The sequence below is a fragment of the Pyxicephalus adspersus genome, chromosome 6 (assembly GCF_032062135.1).
Source record: "Pyxicephalus adspersus chromosome 6, UCB_Pads_2.0, whole genome shotgun sequence".
In the NCBI taxonomy this organism is placed as follows: Eukaryota; Metazoa; Chordata; class Amphibia; order Anura; family Pyxicephalidae; genus Pyxicephalus; species Pyxicephalus adspersus.
In genome coordinates this window covers 35,544,011-35,553,809 of record NC_092863.1, presented here as the reverse complement: position 1 = coordinate 35,553,809, position 9,799 = coordinate 35,544,011, and the positions used below count along the sequence as shown (strand labels likewise).

General features: G+C 43.9%; 1 non-coding gene across 1 annotated transcript; it reads left to right on the top strand.

Moving 5' to 3' along the window:
* Positions 1–5,822: 5,822 nt before the first annotated feature.
* On the top strand, positions 5,823–5,903 carry TRNAS-AGA (transfer RNA serine (anticodon AGA)). Its single transcript has one exon. It is a non-coding gene; the product is annotated as a tRNA-Ser (tRNA).
* The last annotated feature ends 3,896 nt before the right edge of the window (positions 5,904–9,799 follow it).

Below are 9,799 nucleotides of genomic sequence, written 5' to 3'. Positions count from 1 at the left end.
AACAGTTTCTAATCTCTTCCACAGTATAGGAAACTTATCTTCACCCGAGAATAATATCCCTCCTATCCCTTTCTGTGATTGTGGCTCTTATGGCCTTACAAAGTAAGTTTCCCAATTTCTGATTATTATTGCCAATAAGTTGGTAGTCGTGGCTGAGTGGTTAAGGCAATTAACCTAAATACCATCGGGGTCTCCCCGCGCAGATTCAAATCTTGCCGTGTTTGTTTGACCATATTTCTCTGTTGTCTCTGTTGTCATTTGGAGATGTCTTTGGTAGCCAACAAAAAAGTTAACTATGCATCCTGTTGAATTTGCAGGCGTGATCTATTTTGAATCTCCAATACCATAAACCGGTGAGTCAAGAATTTGCAAAAAAACTGGCAATATCTCCTATTTAAAGCAAACCTACCACTGAGAAATTATGTAAGTGTCTATTCTAAATAATTCTGGCTAGATGGAAAGATGATAGTCAGTTTCAGTCACACAGCTAAAACGAGCCCCCAACTGGTTGGCAATTAGTTTGACACCTGAGCTGCATAGTTATAAGTAGTGTTGTTGTTTGAATTTGAATATGACCGTTCAAATTCGGGTCGACCCGACCCGAATTTTGTTGGATTTGAAGCTCCGAATTCGACCCTCCCACAATGCCTAGGGCCCTCCAATAACAGCAGAGATGCTCCCCTCCATTTTTGTTGTGGCCGGCAGCCGATTGGCTGTCTGTCACTGCATGCCACACAGGCAGCCATTGGCCTATATAAGGCCTGCATTTACCACTCCTGACAGAGATTTGCTAGCATCACAACCTTTCTGTGCTGCTTGGCTTGCTTTGTAAAATTAAAAAAAAGTGCTTTACTTAGTTAGACTGTGTCACACTCACACTAATGGATAGATTGTTGGATTGTATTGTATTGGTGCAGTCCTGAAATCTACTGTACTCAGATAGGTAGACTGTTAGATAGATAGATAGATAGATAGATAGATAGATAGATAGATAGATAGATAGATAGTCAGTGTGTTACATACACGCAGTCAGAGGCAAGGTACCCTCCCTGACTGCATGCACAGTATCACACTTGTACTAAAAAACAGTCACACAGACGCAGTGTATACTGCAGTATATAGCTTGTATACTGTGCTGCTTATTATAAGTGTCACCACTGAAGGAAAGTGCTGCATACAACACACACAGCGCACACGCATTTTTGGTGTCAACCCCCCCCAGTAAAAAAATCCACTTACTGTACAAATTTACACCTTGTGAATCATATTAGCTACAAAGTATTTTGCAGGGTGTCAAGCCACACAAAAATTTTCTACAATGTCTGGCCAAAGAGGAAAGGCCAGCTTTGGCAGGGGTGGCAAGCAGAGCAGTATGAGTTTGTTTTTAGCTGCAGACCCGAGAACAAGAAGTGCTGCTGTTGGTGGTGCGCGTCCATTATTACCACATCATGAACAAGAGGTAGTGGAGTACATGACCCAGCCTGGGTCAAGTGATTGTACCCCCACTTCATCCCAGTCCCAAACACAGGCCTCACAGGTGTCCCAAACAGTTCATGATACACCTGTTCCTCCTAGTTCTTCATCAGCGGCTGGAAAGTCTTGTGTACAGCAGGATGTAGAGGAGTCCCACCAAGGGGTTGGAGAGGCGGAGCTACAAGCATTCCTTTAAGATGCTCAGTTGTTTCACTCATCTGAGTCAGGTCACAGGCTTTCCCCCCACTTACTTTTCACCTGAACACTCTGAGCCAGACGAGCCAATTCAAACTGGCTCCAAAAGGCCGCTGCTTCCTTTCACCACATACAGGGAAACTGTCTCTTCTGATGATGATGATGTCCTTGATCCGACATGGGGTGAATAAGGAGATCATCATAGGCAGGAAGAAGAGGAGGAGGAGGAGGGGGAAGAAGAGAAGGAGGAGGTTTCAGAGCGCCCTCAAGGGGGGAGAGGGAGGAAGAGGGTAAAAGCTGCCCACATTCTGCATTCTTCACGTACCAGTGAGGCAAGTCAAAGTTGTCCGTCGTCGGAAGCTGTCACCACAGCTATGCCTCAACAACCGCGGACCGCCACCACGAGCAACAGCTCCAGAGCACCTTTCGGCCCAGTTAGATGTTCGCCCGTGTGAGCATTTTTTAATGTCCATAGTGATGACAACACTATGGTCATCTGCAAACTGTGTGCTCAACACTTGAAATCAGGCAAAAACCCAAACAAACTTGGAACAAGTTGCATGAGCACACATTTTAAAAGCCACCACCCGGTAACCTGGCGGGAACACCTGGTGAAAGCACAGAGCTCTGTGCGACCACCTCCGCCCAAGCTCAAACTGCTAGATCTTCCTAGTTGGTCGAGCAAGCATGGAGTGGGAAGAAATATTTCCTATACAGCTCACTGGGTAAATTTGGTGGCAGCAGGGGAAGATGTAGCTGCAGCACGGCCTGCATACCTACCTCCGCCCAGAGCACATCACCATGCAATCTCCTCCTCAACCTCCACTTCCACCTCCTCCTTTGACTCTTGTGCCTCAACCTCTTCCCTTCAGGGACACTTTGCCGTGGAGACCCAGCACCTCCCATTCGGCAGCATCTGTTCACCGCCAGTAACAACCTGAAGTTTTCTTATTTCGGTGCACAATTCAAACGTTGCCACGCAGTCCTGAGGTTGCGAAGCCTGGGTTCCCTCAGCCACATGGGCGCAGCCATTCTAAGTGCCTTGCCAGAGCAGGAGGACATATGGCTATCCCCCAACAGACTTCAGCCAGGCAAGGTTGTGTGTGACAATGGGGCCAATCTTCTGGCAGCCCTGCATTGTGGGAAACTCACACACGTAACTTGCCTGGCTCACGTCATGAACCTGATAGTACAGCGCTTCCTTAGGAATTACCCAGGCCTCCAGCCCCTGTTGCTGAAGGCCAGAAAGTTGTCAGCGCATTTCCGCCAGTCGCACACAGCCAGTGCCAGATTGGTGCACCTGTTAATTTGTGATGTGGCCACACGTTGGAAATCCACCTTTTACATGCTGCAGCGGCTGGCTGAACAACAGAAAGCTACCTTTCTTCAGCCCTGCGGAGTGGCTGCAAATTGAGGACTTGTGCACTGTATTGTCACCTTTTGAAGAGGCGACCAGGATGATCAGCAGGGATCAGGCAAGAGTTATCATAAAATATGGTAATTCTTGCAATCTATCAAAATAAACTGAAAATTTTGAAAAAAAATACAGATATTTCATTCTGATACCACTTGCAATCTATTAAAATAAACAGAAAAATTTCTGTAAAAAAATACAGATATTTATTTCTGATACCACTTGCAATCTATCAAAATAAACAGAAAAATTTCTGTAAAAAAAATACAGATATTTAATTCTGATACCACTTGCTATCTATCAAAAAAGCCATAAAAATTTCTGTATTTCTCTCCAGAAAATATAGATATTTAATTGATTCATAATTAAATATCTGTAATTTTTGGAGAGAAATACAGAAATGTTTCTGTTTATTTTAATAGATATTAAGTAGAATTAAATATCTGTTTTTTTTTTTTACAGAAATCAAGAAAATTTTATGGGTTTTTGGATAGATACTAAGCGCTATCAGAATGAAAAATCTGTATTTTTTATGGATAAATATAGAAATTTTTCAGGCTTTTGTGATAGATTGCAAGAGGTATCATAATTTAAGATACCTCTTGCAATCTCTCACAAAAAAAACATAAAAATTTCTGTATTTATAGATAAAAAATACAGATATTTTAATATGATAGCACTTGGTATCTATCCTAAAACCCATAAAGATTTCGGTATTTCTCTCCAAAAAATACAGATATTTCATTCTGATCCCACTTTGCTATATATCTCCAAAGCCATAAAAATGTCTGTATTTCTCTCCCAAAAATCTACATATTTATTTCTGATAGCACTTGGTATCGATCCAAAAGACCATAAAAAATTCTATGTTTCTCTCCAGAAAATACAGATATTTAGTTCTGATCCCACTTTGCTATATATCCATGAAGCCAAAAAAAATGTATGTATTTCTCTACAAACATTACAGATATTTAATTCTGATAGCACTTGGTATCTATCCAAAAGGCCAAAAAAAATTATAAATTTCTCTCCAAAAAATACAGATATTTTATTCTGATACATACCAAGTGCTATCCTAAAACCCATAAAAATGTATGTATTTATGTGAAACAAATACAGATATTTAACCATAATAGCACTTGCTAGATATACACAAATGGTAAAAAATGTATGTATTTCCCCATGGATTCCACCAAGCCCGTTCCCTTTTATGCGGTTTCACTAGATAGTAGGTATGGAAAGTGTGATTTTCGTTCATCCATTCATGTCTCAAATAGCTACAGCTTCTACACTGTCCATAGAGGTGATGGCCTCAACCTCTAATGCAGTCCTTGCTCCGTCACAGGGCCCACCGCCTTCTACTCCTGCTGTTACTGCTGCTGCCTTCCCAGTACCCAACTCTAGATGCCAGATACTAACGCCGTCCATACTTCGTCTCAGAGCCCACCCCCTCCTCCTTCTGCTGTGACTGATGCTGCCGCCTGCCCAGTACCCGACTGTAGATGCCAGATACTAATGCCGTCCACACTTCGTTTCAGAGTCCACCGCCTCCTCCTCCTCCTGCTGTAACTGATGCTGCCACCTGCCCAGCACCAAACTCTAGATGCAAGATACTAATACTGTCCACACTTCGTCTCAGAGCCCACCGCCTCCTCCTCCTGCTGTAACTGATGCTGCCACCTGCCCAGTACCCGACTGTAAATGCCAGATACTAATGCCGTCCACACTTCGTCTTAAAGCCCACCGCCTCCTCCTCCTCCTGCTGTAACTGATGCTGCTGCCTGCCCAGTACCAAACTCTAGATGCCAGATACTAATGCTGTCCACACTTCGTCTCAGAACCCACTGCCTCCTCCTCCTGCTGTAACTGATGCTGCCGCCGGCCCACTACCCGACTGTAAATGCCAGATACTAATGCCGTCCACGCTTCGCCTCAGAGCCCACCGCCTCCTCCTGCTGTAACTGATGCTGCGGCCTGCCCAGTACCAGACTCTAGATGCAAGATACTAATGCTGTCCACACTCCGCCCCAGAGCCCACCGCCTCCTCCTGCTGTACCTAATGCTGCCACCTGCCCAGTACCCGACTGTAGATGCCAGATACTAATGCTGTCCATACTCTGTCTCAGAAGCCGCTGCCGCCTCCTCCTCCTGGTGTTACTGCTGCTGCCTGCCCAATAACCAAATCTGGATGCCAGTTACTAATGTCGTCAACACTTCGTCTCAGGGCCCACCGCCTTCTACTCATGCTGTTACTGCTGCCCTGAGACGGAGAAAGGACAGCATTAGAGGTTGAGGCCATCACCTATATAGACAGTGTAGAAGCTGTAGCTATTGGAGACATGAATGGATGAATGAGATTCCAATCTGTCCATACCTACTATGTAGCAAAACCACATGAAAGGGAACGGGCTTGGTGGAATCAGCGGGGAAAGAAGACCCTGTTGAGCTTGAGTCTAGTCTGGCATATGCTGTTACTGCTGCCACCTGCCCAGTACCCAGCTCTGGATGCCAGTTACCAATGCTGTCCACGATCCGTCTCAGGGCCCACCGCCTCCTCCTTCTGCTGTTGCTGCTGCCACCTTTCAGTACTCCATTCCTAAATAGGGTATTACAGACATCTAGGTGGCATTGATGATGTACTACACCCAGCTCTAGATGCCTCCTGCTGCTGCCATCTGTCAGTTGTAACTGTTGTAACTGCAGTCAGAGCTGTGTAGCTGGCTAATTTGTTAACTGAAAGACCGTCGTGGCCGAGTGTTAAGGCGATGGGCTAGAAATCCATTGGGGTCTCCCCGTGCAGGTTCAAATCCTGCCGACTACGTTCTGATGCCATGTTTATTTACCTGTATTCCTTTGTTGTCAAAATTGGAGATGTCCTTGGTAGCCAACAAAAGAGTAAACTATGCATCCTGTTGAATTTGCCAGCGTGATGTAATTTGATAGCCAACAAAAGAGTAAACTATGCATCCTGTTGAATTTGCCAGCGTGATGTAATTTGAAATGCCAATACCATAAACTGATGAGTCAAGAATTTGCAACACAATTAGCAATATCTCCTATTTAAAGCAAACCTACCACTGAGAAATTATGTAAGCGTCTATTCTATAGAATTCTGGCTGGATGTAAAGCTGATAGTGAGTTTCAGTCACACAGCTAAAACGAGGCTCCAACTGGTTGGTAAATAGTTGGACACCTGAGCTGCATACTATACTCATAAGGTTTAATTGATTGAGAATTAAAAAGAGACAGAGGATCAGAGCACCAACCAAACAAGCATTATCTCTAGCATCATGCCACAACTGGCAGTTTACGTAATTGGGCACATAAAAGTCCACTTTCAGGAAAAGCCCCTGGAATGCTCCATATTTGCCTTGGAGTCTAATTTTCCACCAACAGGGAGAGTGCAGGAAAAGATCCATTACCAAAGTTGTTTGAACTCAACTAGGATATCACACCACCTAGATATCCTGAGTCATTTAGATACCCAAATACCGCTGCTGCCATCTCCAGTTTGGAATTAATTTTCTAACTCCTGTTTTTCCTGAGACAATTGAAAAACAAAAAAAGTACATTACTGACAAAGCTAAGGGCTTGGTAGTCGTTGCCGAGTGGTTAAGCCGATGGACTTGAAATCCATTACGGTCTCCCCGTGCAGGTTCAAATCCTACCAACTATATTAAGTTTCCATCATTATTTACCTGTATCTCTCCCATCAAATCTGTTGATGTCCAAATGGGTATACTATGCTACCTGACACTTTCTGCTTTGAAAGTTCAATGCAACTAACAGCTGATGCATTAAGTTGCAGGACTTCTGACATAGTTCCTATTAGAAGCAAATCTGCCACTGATTTAAGTGACCATTGTAAAAAACACTGGCTTTAAAGCTTTTTTTTTTTTTTGCAATTATATTTTTATTGAATTTTTAACAGGGTACAGAAGGAAAAAAAAAAGAACGGGGAGAATAAACATAAGGGGGAGGTAACACATGTTCCAGAATCACACAAAAGAACATCAGTCAATATACAATGATTTACACAAGGTAGCAGAAAAGATCGCTAAAGGCATAGTAGCAAGTAAAACCTAAGACCTAAGTGTTGCACGGGGAAGAAACAGAGAGATCATCCCCATCAGCTACACACATTTGCATAGAAATGGTCCCATGCCCCCCACACCAACTCAAATCTGTCCATCGTGTCTCTAATGAGTGCCGTGAGATATTCCATAAGACGGATCTCATGTATTCGTGCGTGGAGATTTTCCAAGGAGGGTGGAGATGTCGATTTCCATCTGGAAGCTATCAATGTACGTGCTGCAACCAAAATGTGGGATATTAGTTTACGTGAAGTGTTGGGAACATTTAGAAAAGGCTGTCCCAGTAGGTGGTGTAGGAGGTCAAGTGTCACCTGTTCCTGAGTCACCTCCGAAATCAAATTATTAACCTGCGACCAATATTGCTGAATAAGCGGACAGAACCAAAATATATGTTCTATTGTACCTAGGCCTGTTCCACACCTCCAGCATATAGGGTCCACATTAGGAAATAGCCGATGGAGCACCGTTGGTGTATGATACCACCGAAGCACAATCTTATATAAGTTTTCCTTATAAAGGGCATTGATAGAACTTTTGTGGGCCGCCTCCCATATACCAAGCCAGTCCTCCATGGTTAAGGTCTTCCCTAGGACTTCCTCCCATTTAAGCATATAGGCAAATTTGAAGGAGCTACCCCGCATGGAAGCGTGCAGGATGCGATATATAGAGGAGATGATTCCTTTGGCATAAGGGCCTTCAGAACATAATCGCTCAAATGTAGTTAGTTCCTGGAAGGTGGCAGAAGGTTGTAAGGATAAGACATAATGTCTTATCTGTAGGTAGGAATAAAATGAGGACCGGGGAAGTTTAAATCTGTCACCCAGTTCGGCAAAGGTAAGTAATCGCCGCTCCACTGGGTGCAAGATATGCCTAATCTGAAATAGGCCCTTATCCGCCCAGGGCCCGGCCATCGAATGTAAGAGACTATCCGACATCTGAGGGTTATAGATTATAGACGTCAATCTGGAGGGGGAAGATACTAAAGCATATTTAAACCGGCAGGTTCTCCATATATTACTGGTGAAAACCATAGGCGCCGTCAGGTCATTTCCCTTCAACACTATAGAGGAGCTCCATATCATGGCATTCGGATGGATGGGTGCTACCCAATCCTTCTCCAGTTGTGCACAAACACTAGGGGGAAATGGTGAGGTCCATGTCAAAAGATGTCGCAATTGGGCTGCCACATAGTATTTTTGAACATCCGGAGCTCCCAGCCCACCCCATTCCCTGGGTGTGCAAACAATAGACTTAGCCACTCTATGTCTTTTATAAGCCCAGATAAATTGAAGAAACTCTTGCTGGACCCTTTTCAGAGCCGCTAACGGCACTCTAACTGGCAATGTCTCAAACAAATATAGTAGTTTAGGGAGGAGCATCATTTTAACCGATGCTATCCTACCTAGCAATGAAATGTGATGTCTCCGCCACTTACTTAGTAAATTTGTCAATTCCCTGAACAATGGGGGGAAATTATGGGAGTATATTTGGGAATAATTGGTAGTAATATGTATTCCCAAATAGCGGAGGGAATGTTCTTGCCAGATAAAAGAAAAAGAGTCACGTAAGGATCGCAGGGTAGGAGAAGGGACAGATAGGGGTAAGGCTTCCGACTTAGAGGAATTAACCTTAAATCCTGCAAGAGCCCCATATCTCCTTAACTCCTCCCATAAATTGGGAAGGGAAATGAGCGGCTGGGACAGAGACAGTAAAACATCATCCGCATATAGGGAGAGCTTATAGTCTTTCCCCTTCACGGGGATTCCATGTATATTTTGATTGGAACGAATACTGGCCGCCAGAGGTTCTATACATAGAGCAAACAGCAGGGGTGATAAAGGACATCCCTGTCTCGTCCCGTTTCTAATCGCAAACATGTTAGAAGACGCCTGGGGGAGTTTGACCGAAGCTGAAGGGGCCGAATAAAGGGCCTCAATCGCTTTAACAAAGGGGCCCTTAAAGCCCATTCTATCCAGAGTGGAGAAAAGGAATGGCCAACTAAGCCGGTCAAAGGCCTTTTCAGCATCCAGACTAAGTATCACTGATGGGGTTTTTCGTTTGTTAATAATATCTATGATATTAATCACCCGTCTGGTATTATCTCCCGCTTGTCCAAATGGAATAAAACCGGTTTGATCCCCATGAATGAGTACAGGGAGGAATTTGGACAGTCTAGTGGCCAAAATTTTTGTAAAGATTTTTAAATCCGAATTTAAAAGAGCAATCGGCCTATAACTCGAGCAATCCATAGGGTCTTTACCTGGTTTTGGAATAACCGTAATATGTGACATGGACATAGAGGGAGGGATCGGCTTTCCGTTTAAGAAGTCATTAAACAGTCGGGTAAGGTATGAGGAGAATTCTGGCAAAAATGTTTTATAGTATAGATAAGTGAGACCATCCGGACCTGGGGCCTTGGAAGATGGAAGTTGATTAATAAATTTTGCAAGTTCCTCTTCTGTAATGGGGCGGTTAAGTTGTTCTAGATATTCAGGTTTAAGTCTAGGAAGGTCTACTTGTGCCAGGTATGAATTTATATTAGGGGTCAATAGTCTCCCCAAAGGGGCTTGGGCTCTATGAACCGTTTGGTACAAGCGGGAGTAATAGTCCTCAAAGCAAGTAG